The sequence below is a fragment of the Vulpes lagopus genome, chromosome 5, assembly GCF_018345385.1.
Source record: "Vulpes lagopus strain Blue_001 chromosome 5, ASM1834538v1, whole genome shotgun sequence".
Lineage (NCBI taxonomy): Eukaryota > Metazoa > Chordata > Mammalia > Carnivora > Canidae > Vulpes > Vulpes lagopus.
The window spans coordinates 76,825,087-76,834,546 of NC_054828.1; the positions used below are offsets into that span (position 1 = coordinate 76,825,087).

At 40.6% G+C, this 9,460-nt stretch overlaps 1 pseudogene; it reads left to right on the forward strand.

Annotated features, from left to right (window-relative positions):
- The first annotated feature begins 3,194 nt into the window (after nt 1-3,194).
- Nucleotides 3,195-4,360, forward strand: LOC121490489 (annotated as a pseudogene).
- The last annotated feature ends 5,100 nt before the right edge of the window (nt 4,361-9,460 follow it).

Below are 9,460 nucleotides of genomic sequence, written 5' to 3' on the forward strand. Positions count from 1 at the left end.
ATGAAATGATTTTAAATGCAGAAGGTGAATTCATCAGAATTGCATTTATTAAAACAAAACAAAACAAAACAAAACAAAACAAAACTTTCTGGTAGCTGGTGGAAAATGACCTAGGGGAGAAAAACTAGAGGCAGGAAACTAGTAAAGACTTGCAAACGCCCAGAGGTCATTGCTTAGGCCAGGGGAGGAGAAGAGTAAGTGGGTGTTTTCAAAGAAAAAGATTTTACTAGACTTGGTTATTAATCGAAAAGAGAGACTGTGCACAGAAGTCAAAGATGAATCCTGGGTTTCTGTCTAGAGCAATAGGGTGGATGTTGTGGCATATGTTAGGAAAAGGAAGAGTAGAAGAGGAATAGTCTAAAGAAGTGAGTTGATTAATATGGCTTCAGGAATATCCAACCGGAGCAGTTCTAGAAGACAGTTGTTATATTAGTCTGGAGTTCAGGAGAGGTAGATATTTGGAAGTCACTGGCTTAAAAAAATTCATAAAGCTGCAGAAGAGAGATTTCTCAGAAAACGTATAGAGGGGGAAGACAGGCTGACATAGGACAGGATCCTGAGGAACATCGACACCGAAGGAGTCTTCTTTCTCTATGAAAGAAGAGCTTTCAAAGGATGCCTAAGATCCATGAGGAAGGTAAGAAAAAAATAATAGTGTGTGGAATCCACAGGAAGGTAGTGGGTCTATCAAGGAGGTTAATGGTGTCAGTTTCTGCTCATTGTCAGGTAAGAGGAAGACTGATATACCCACAAAATTTAGTCATGGGGGGCGTTACCGTCCTTAAAGAAAGCCCCTTCCATAGTGTGAGAGTCAATGCCAGATTAGTCTGGGTTTACAAGAGTGGAGCAAGCGAAGAATTAGAAACAGCAAGGTGTGCAGACTATTCCCTCTCCCTCAAATGCCCTTCGACACTTTATCTATGTGGTAAAATCTTGCTCATTCCAGGATAGGGCTGAAGTAAAGGGTATTTATAAACAAGCAAACAAAAATCCAAGGAAGATGTTCTTTTCCAGAAGCAAATTCAGCCAGGGCTGGAAGTCAGGAAGTGGGTAACTTATTCCATGCTCACCAGACAAGGACTTTCAACCAATAAAGAAGGCCTGTACACTCTCTGGTGCCAGTGTGGGGGTGTTGGTCTACATTAAGCCAAGAATGTGATGCAATTCTTAAGAACAGGAAGAGGTTTAGCTGGGATGGGAGGAGGACTCTGACTTGAGGGTGGTGGTAGAGGGAGTGGAGTGAGAAACAGATTAGTTTTGTTTTTTTTTTTTTCCCAAAAGAGCAGAGCCAGAAATGAGCTGAGAAAAGCAGAAGGGATTGAAAAACCATACCACTGAAAGCCTTTCTACTCCTCTCTAATTGTAGAAAAGCACATAGAAAAAGGATCAGACTGGGTGACGGGCACTGAGGGGGCACTTAATGGGATGAGCACTGGGTGATATGCTATATGTTGGCAAATTGAACTCCAATAAAAAAAAGAAAAAGAAAAAGGATCAGATTCAGAGTTGGCTTTTGTACCACCACTTATTAGGGGAGAGAAAATATGCACCCCAGGACTCTCTTGCCACAAGGGGCCTCTGTCTGCACTTTTCTCTTCAAGAAGAGAACAGCAACTCTAATCACAAATGAGAAAATAGATGGGCATAGTGGCTATCAACATACATGAAAACATGTAGGAAGGCACCTTACCATGCTATTTGAGAACAGTTCAGGGGTGCTTGGGTGGTTTAGTTGGGTAAGCATCTGACTCTTGGTTTCAGCTCAGGTCATGGTCTCAGGGTTCTGGGATCCAGTCCCATGTCAGGTTTTGTGCTGAGCGTGGAGCCTGCTTGAGATCCTCTCCCTCTCCCTCTGTCCCTCCCCCCGCTTGTGTTTGTTCTCTCTCAAAAAAATTTTTTTTGTTTTTAAAAGGAACAGTTTAAATATTAACTGCTGATGCTGTCACAAAGTATAAAAGCACAAAGATATTTTTAAACAAATTTGAATAATGAAAGAACAAGAAATATTAGATACAGATGACATTTGCTCTGAGTGACACAGACACATGTTATGACAGACATATTTAGACACTGTTGGAAATCATTCTTTGGACTTAGCCAGGCCTCTAAAATGGAAAGAATTGGGCCTAGAACAACTTACTTTCCTCTTGTTTAATTGTTTAGAAACTGGTGCTATGTGGGATCTAAAAATCTGGGGTTAACTGGAAAAACACAGCTAGAGGTTTCTGGTCTTGCAAGTCAAATCATTAAAACGAGATTAAAGGGCAGCCGGGGTGGCTTAGTGGTTTAGCACCGCCTTCAGCCCAGGGCGTGATCCTGGAGATCCGGGATCGGGCTCCCTGCATGGAGCCTGCTTCTCCCTCTGCCTGTCTCTGCCTCTCTCTCTTTCTGTGTCTCTCATGAATAAATAAATAAATAAATAAATAAAAATTAAAAAATGAGATTAAAGAAATTGCCCAAATTATTTTTTCAGAGGCAAGAGAAAAGGCAAAAAGTTATTTTAAATGAGTGAATTTCTGTTATGGTATTTATTTATAACAATGAGATTTGTCTTGTCTGTCACTTAAAGACCATCATTTTTTAAAGGCTCTTCTCGTACAGTATAGCTGTTTTCCCCTCAGGGAAACTGTTAGACTCTTTGAGGAAGTCGCGGTCTTCAGATTGGAGTTTTGCTGCCCTCTTCTGGGAACATGAAATCATAGCCTGAGAAATGGACTGTGCTAAAGGTTTCTAAATTCTTCTGCAACAAAACCAGACCAGAAAACCGCCCTATCAGTCCTAAAATTATTACAGAACGAGGTCGTTAGTTTCCAGAAAAACAAACAGAATTGCACTGAACACCAGTGATTCCCTTGAACAGTTAGAATAGTAATGATAATAGCGATATAGTGTGGGACTTACAGGTCACTTTATGGTTCAGAAAAACTTCATGACCATTATTGCATTTTTACCTCCTTTATCTTCATGATAAAGTCCACATGAAGTAGGTGAGGCAGATATCATTCCTATTTTCCAACCATAGGAAACTGAAGCACATGGTGCCTAAGTAACCTGAAGTCTTACAGCTGCAGACTGGCAAGCTGGGTTTAGAAACCAAATCTCCTGTCTCTCTGTACAGTGTTTTCTACCCGCCCCCCCTCACCCGACAGACCATTGCTGCATGTGACAGCAGTAGTTTGTCTCTGCTGCGGTTTCATACAAATCTCTATCCTTCTTCAGTTAATGTCCATTTTACACTACACTGTTTACCTAACTGATGAAAATAAATACACTGCTCTGTATATAATCCAAGCAAGGCTATATTGTTATTGTAGCCAAAATGACAAAAACAAACATATCTACATAAATCCCACAAGCAACCGTACTGGCTACAGCAGAATTTCTTAAACTTTTGTTTGGAAGTTCCTTAGCATCTTTTCTTTTTTTTTTAAAGGCATCTTTAGCAAGCAGACTTTTGTAATATTCAGTCCCAACTCTACTATTGGGGAAAGCTGAGTTTTGAGAAAGGTGAAAGAAAAAGTAGTGTCAAAATGAAAAAAAATATATGTGAAAACAATCAAGAAAAACCAGCTTGAGAATCAAAGTACTTTAATTCTCAAGTATGCAAATAAATGCTCTCCGTGTTGATGTAAATGGCCGAACAAAAGGCATACAAATAGATATGCTCTTCAGTCCTTACTTTTATAGGTCTTACTACCTGCCTCAGCATGCCCAGCCCAACAATCCTCACTGCCTACACAGTAGGCAGCAGGAGGATGGGCGCTGAGCATGGGCAGCAGCTGCAGTCCGGGGGCCGCAGGGGCCGTGGTTCTGGCGATAAGAAGTCCAAAAAGCACAGCCAGAGCAAGGAAACCTACTCGATGTATATCTACAAGGTGCTAAAGCAGGTGCACCCGGACATCGGCATCTCTTCCAAGGCCATGAGCATCATGAACTCATTTGTGAATGATGTGTTTGAACGGCTGGCTGGCGAGGCTGCCCGGCTGGCCCAGTACTCGGGCCGGACCACACTGACATCCCGGAGGTCCAGACAGCGGTGCGTCTGCTGCTGCCTGGAGAGCTGGCCAAGCATGCTGTATCTGAGGGCACCAAGGCTGTCACCAAGTACACCAGCATCAAGTGACCCAGAGCCTTCCATTAATAGAGAGTGAGCTGCTCCCCCCGCCAAAAAAAAAAAAAAAAAATTGCAAGGGAACAATTGGGGTTAAGTTTGGCAGGTACAAATTGCCATCAGTTGGTCACAACTAAGACTTAAATCAGTTTCTTTTATGTTTTAATATTTTTTCAGAGGGATCCCTGGGTGGTGCAGCGGTTTGGCGCCTGCCTTTGGCCCAGGGCGCGATCCTGGAGACCCAGGATCGAGTCCCACGTCGGGCTCCTGGTGCATGGAGCCTGCTTTTCCCTCTGCCTGTGTCTCTGCCTCTCTCTCTCTGTGACTGTCGTAAATGAATAAAAAAAAAAATAAAATAAATTTCCTCTTTAAAAAAAAAATAATATTTTTTCAGGAATTTATTTATTTATTTATTTATTTATTTATTTATTTGCTGAGCACTGCGAGTGGGGGAGGGGCAGAGAGAGAGAGAAAGAGAGAGGATCTTCGACTCTGTGCTGAGCATGGAGTCCCACAAGAGGCTCAGTCTCACAACCAAAATCATACCTGAACTGAAATCAAGAGTTGGACGCTTAACTGACTGAGCCACCCAGGTGCCCCAAACCAGTTTGTTTAACATGGTAAAATATATCTTAACTTCATATGGCATGGTGGTCAAGGTATTTTTCATTGAACTGGAGTCACTTTTTCAGATGACTAATTGGCAAGGGGTTAAGTGACAGGAAAAGCTCACTTAATATTATCCACACAACATAGCAGCATGATGCCTCTGTGGCCAACTGAAAACATTTCCAGACTGACATCTGCCAGTCTATTTGATTTTTGCACTTTCTCTTCTAGCCAGATTTGTCTCCACATTTTAATTTCTTTTCCCTCTTCACCTTCTTACCTTCCAGATGTTAAGGAATCAATTTAATTTGCTGTATTTCTTTCTTTTTCTCCAATGTGTTCACCATACATTGCTAGAATCTTCCTTTTGTTCTTTTGTTCTTAGTTTTCATGTGCTTTTTCCCTTTCCCATCCCTTATTTAAGACGGGGATGGCCAGATGGAGAGGGAGAGAGAGCATCTCAAGCAGACTCCACACCCAGTGTGGAGCCCAATGTGGGGCTTGTCTTGGGGGATCGATCTCACAACCCTGAGATCATGGCCTGAGCCAAAATCAGGAGTTAGGTGCTTAACCGACTGAGGCGCCCAAGCGCCCCTCTTCCCATCCCTTATTAAGCCTATACCACTTTATCCCACTTTGGCTTTCTCCTCCTTTAATTCAAAATATGTGTTTACCCATGACGTACAGAGCAGCCCATTTCCAGAAAACTTGTGCATAAATGTTTATGGTCAATTTACCCATTCTACGAAAATATTTGCCTAGTATCTTCACCAGGTCAGCCATTATATCAAGTGCCAAGGATTTGCACACACATGAATAATAATGGATGGGAGTCTACCTCAGGGACTTCACAAAGTATACAGCAGAGACATTACAAAACTATTTTGTTTGTAAATTCCACGCTAGAAATACGAACCAGTTGCTATGAGAGGATGAATCCATAGCTTCTCCCAGGTTGCTGAGAAGGCTGTGAGAATGTTAGGAAGGATATACAAAGGAGACTATAGTGCTGGGTCTTTGAAAAATGAGAACTTCAGTAGGTTGAAAGCGAAAAGGATAGGGATTTTTAAAAAGTCTGGGGAGAAGGTATGAATGAGCCAAGGCAAAGGTAAAGTGCTTGACTGTTTAGAGAAGGCTAGATAATTCAGTGTGACAGAAACAAGAGGTGGTAAGGGGTAGCAGATGAGTCTGGAGTGATACCATAGGGCGAGATTGTGAAACCAAACTGATGATCTTACTCCAAAGGAAACAGGGGTACAATTAGCTCTTTAGGAATATTTCTGGTATTAACATGATTGTACTGAGTTGAAAGAGGAACATGTATAAGAAAGTAGTAAGGACTCTACTACAAGGGACCAAGTTCAACTTAATGACAGCTTGAATCTAAAGCCATAAGGAAAGGAAGTGATGTATGAAAAATATTTTGGTAGTTGTAGAAAACAGATTTTGCTAACATTTGAGAGGTGAAAGGAGAAAACAGAAGAATTAAATGCAATCCATGACTTGTAGGGGTGGCATGTGAGGTCTAAAAATTAGAACGAGAGTGGACGCAGAGTCTAGATCTCACTTTGAGAGTACTGAAATAGATGTAATGGTTTAGATGCACTGCAGTATTTATGGGTTATTCAAACACAGATATCCAATAAACAGCAAAAAGTTGGGGCCTGGACCTCAAGTTTGAGGACAGACATGTATATTTTGGAGTTATCAGTAATATAAGGATAGCTGAAGCCCTAAATACAGGAGACAAACTAGTGGAGCTTGTCCTTGATTTCTTTGTTTGAAGTTTTTTATAAAGGGGTATGTATCTTAAAGCAGAGGCATAGCTGTTTTGACTGGTCACGGTATAAAATCACCAAAAGGTGATCTAAGAATAGTCAATATAGGGAAGCCTGGTGGCTCAGCAGTTGAGCACCTGCCTTCGACCCAAGACATGATCTCGGAGTCCCAGGATCAGGTCCCACATCTGGCTCCCTGCGAGGAGCCTGCTTCACTGTCTACCTATGTCTCTGCCTCTCACTCCCTCTCTCTCTCTGTGTCTTTCAGGAATAAATAAAATCTTTTAAAAAAATAAATTAAAAAATAGTCGATATAAATTGATTCTAAAGTACTTGATTCCAGAAGCAAAGTTGTAGCATTACATTAACTCCTAAGCAAAAACAGCACCTACGGAAACGAAGTAAAGTGGAAAAGGAGAAAGAAGCAAGGGGAAATGAGGACGAGGCAGAGGAAGGGCAAAAGGACATAGAAAAAAAAAAGGGAGTTTGTTTCTTGAAAATCATTTTGCTAAACTTTATGTGAATCAGATATAAAAAATGTTGAAATTAATATTGAGACTGAGTGAAAAAGGACCAAATAAAATAAGATGTATGAAAAACAAGGATGAAAAACAAGAGACAAGAATTCAAGAGCCAAAAGTATTAAAAAGGCACAAAAGGAGAAACGACAGAGAAGTAAATTTTTAAGAGAATAATAAAATCTAATCTAAAATATGGTTTCAGGTTCAGCACTTGAAATAACTAGAACTAAGTGATTAAATTGCTTGAGAATTTTATCCTGTTGAGTCAACCATGTCTGTAGTAGGACATAGGGGCACCTGGCTGGCTTTGTCAATAGAGCATGTGACTCGATGCTAGGTTCATGAGTTCAAGCCCCACATTGGGTGTGGAACCCACTAAAAAATACACACACACACACATACACACAAGAATAGGATGTAAGACTCAATTTGCCCATTCTATTCAAACTATGTCACACATGCTACAAATTTTTCTTTGGGGACCCTTACAGTATAAGCTATTTGGTCCAATCACTTAATGTGTAATTATAGGAGTATAACCACTGCTCTTGGCCTTTTTGCTGAGCTGTCTGAAGACAACCCAGTAGGGCTGTCGGTTCCCAACCAGGAGCCTTGTGTGGTCATCAACATTAAACTCCTTAATAATGAAAACTCCCAAGAAGATGGGACGATAAATTATGTTTTCTTTTATATATATTAGTAAATGCTGTGTATGCAGGAGTGATTACGATTTGTTTTCATTTGCTTTTGCAAGACTTCCTAGTGATAAAAGTAGAAAATAAAAAATTTACATTCCTTAAACTTGAACTTGAGGAGCTGGGACCAAATTTTTAAAGTTTTTCTATAGAATCAGATCCCTGAATATATTACAGGAAAATATTTGACAGAATGGGGGAGAAGGGACAGTTTACACAATTTCTCAAGAATATATCTATCTCATCCACAAAGTAAGTTTCAAACTGTAGAAAGTCGCTATAGCTGGACAGTTTTCAAGGCTTCAGGGTACTTATCTGAAGTACTGGGGAATTCTTAACTGGGGATCATGGACCACTACACCATGAACAGGCTTTTGTGGAGTTCTTGAACACCCACAGTATGTATGCATGCCTGCATGTACACTGAACATTCTTCTAGGGAAAGGCACATATATTCCATCAGATTTTCAAGGTTTTCCAAAAAGCTTAATAACCACTAGACATTTAAGAACAGATGTATCCACAATATGCCAAATATTATTACACTTCAACATTTGTGAGAATTCTTAATAAAAGCATGTTATGAAGTTCAGTGTCATGAAAACCAGCAAAACTACTCTGTAAAATTAGTTGGGTGCCTTTAGTTACTAGAGGTTCACACAATCCTCAACCCACTGCAACCCTTCTGCCCCACACTCCCCTTGAGCAATCTCTGCCTGCATGAAGGTGTTCCTTAACTATAACATTCAAAATACATTTTTGGTACTTATTTTGCTCTCTCAGTGGAATGGTCTAGTGGAGAAAAGCACAGACTTGAATCAAACTGCTTGGGTTCAAATCTCAGCTCCATCACTTTCTAGCGCCACAACTTTGGGAAAATCATTGAACTTTTCTGTGCCACCAACAGAAGAATCCTTTGTAAAGTTTCTTCATTCATATGGGGTAAACAGTGCTAACCTCAACATGTGAATGTGAGATGTAAGCTCCGAACAAAGTACATTATGTGAATATTAGTTATCTGGTACCTTTTCTTAAAAATTGCTTGAAACCTGCCTCCTATGTCTCATTCTACCTTTGATGGTTCCCCAGTTTCATCTCCCTACTTTCAGGCTTAGCCCTAATACATCTTCTATACTTTGGCCATAATGATCATTTGAAACCATGAATCTGATGCCAGCTCTTGCCACTGATATTAGGGTAGCCTAAACTCCTTAGCATGGAAGACAAGTCTCTTTATTACGGTGTACCAGTCCGGTTCTTCTTCCTCAATTGTCCAAACTTACCCAATATGTTGGCTAAGTTGAACCACGCTAATTACTATCCCCAACATGGGTCTCACTCTTTTACTCATGACATTGCACAAACTGATGACTCTGTCCACAATTCCTCATTCTCCTTCTCTTACCATACTCCTTCCCAAAGTAAATTAGGTGTCCTAATTCTTACTAGGCCCCCAATAACCCCAGACACTGTTTATCACGTTCAACCTGAGATGCCTGGTTGCTTGTGGATACATGTCATCTGGTCAGATCTTCCCACTACCTCCAAGAAAGAAGGAAGTAGGAGCCATATCACGACAGTCTTATTCTCTCATTTTTCTACATCATAACATTAAACCACTTTCTCATTCCTTTCTTCATTCTGCCTGTCTTCTCATTTTTTAATTGACCCAATGAGTTCAGGTAGAAATGTACCCAGAAAGTTACGTGTACATAAATAGCCAGATAACAAAACTTCACACCGAAG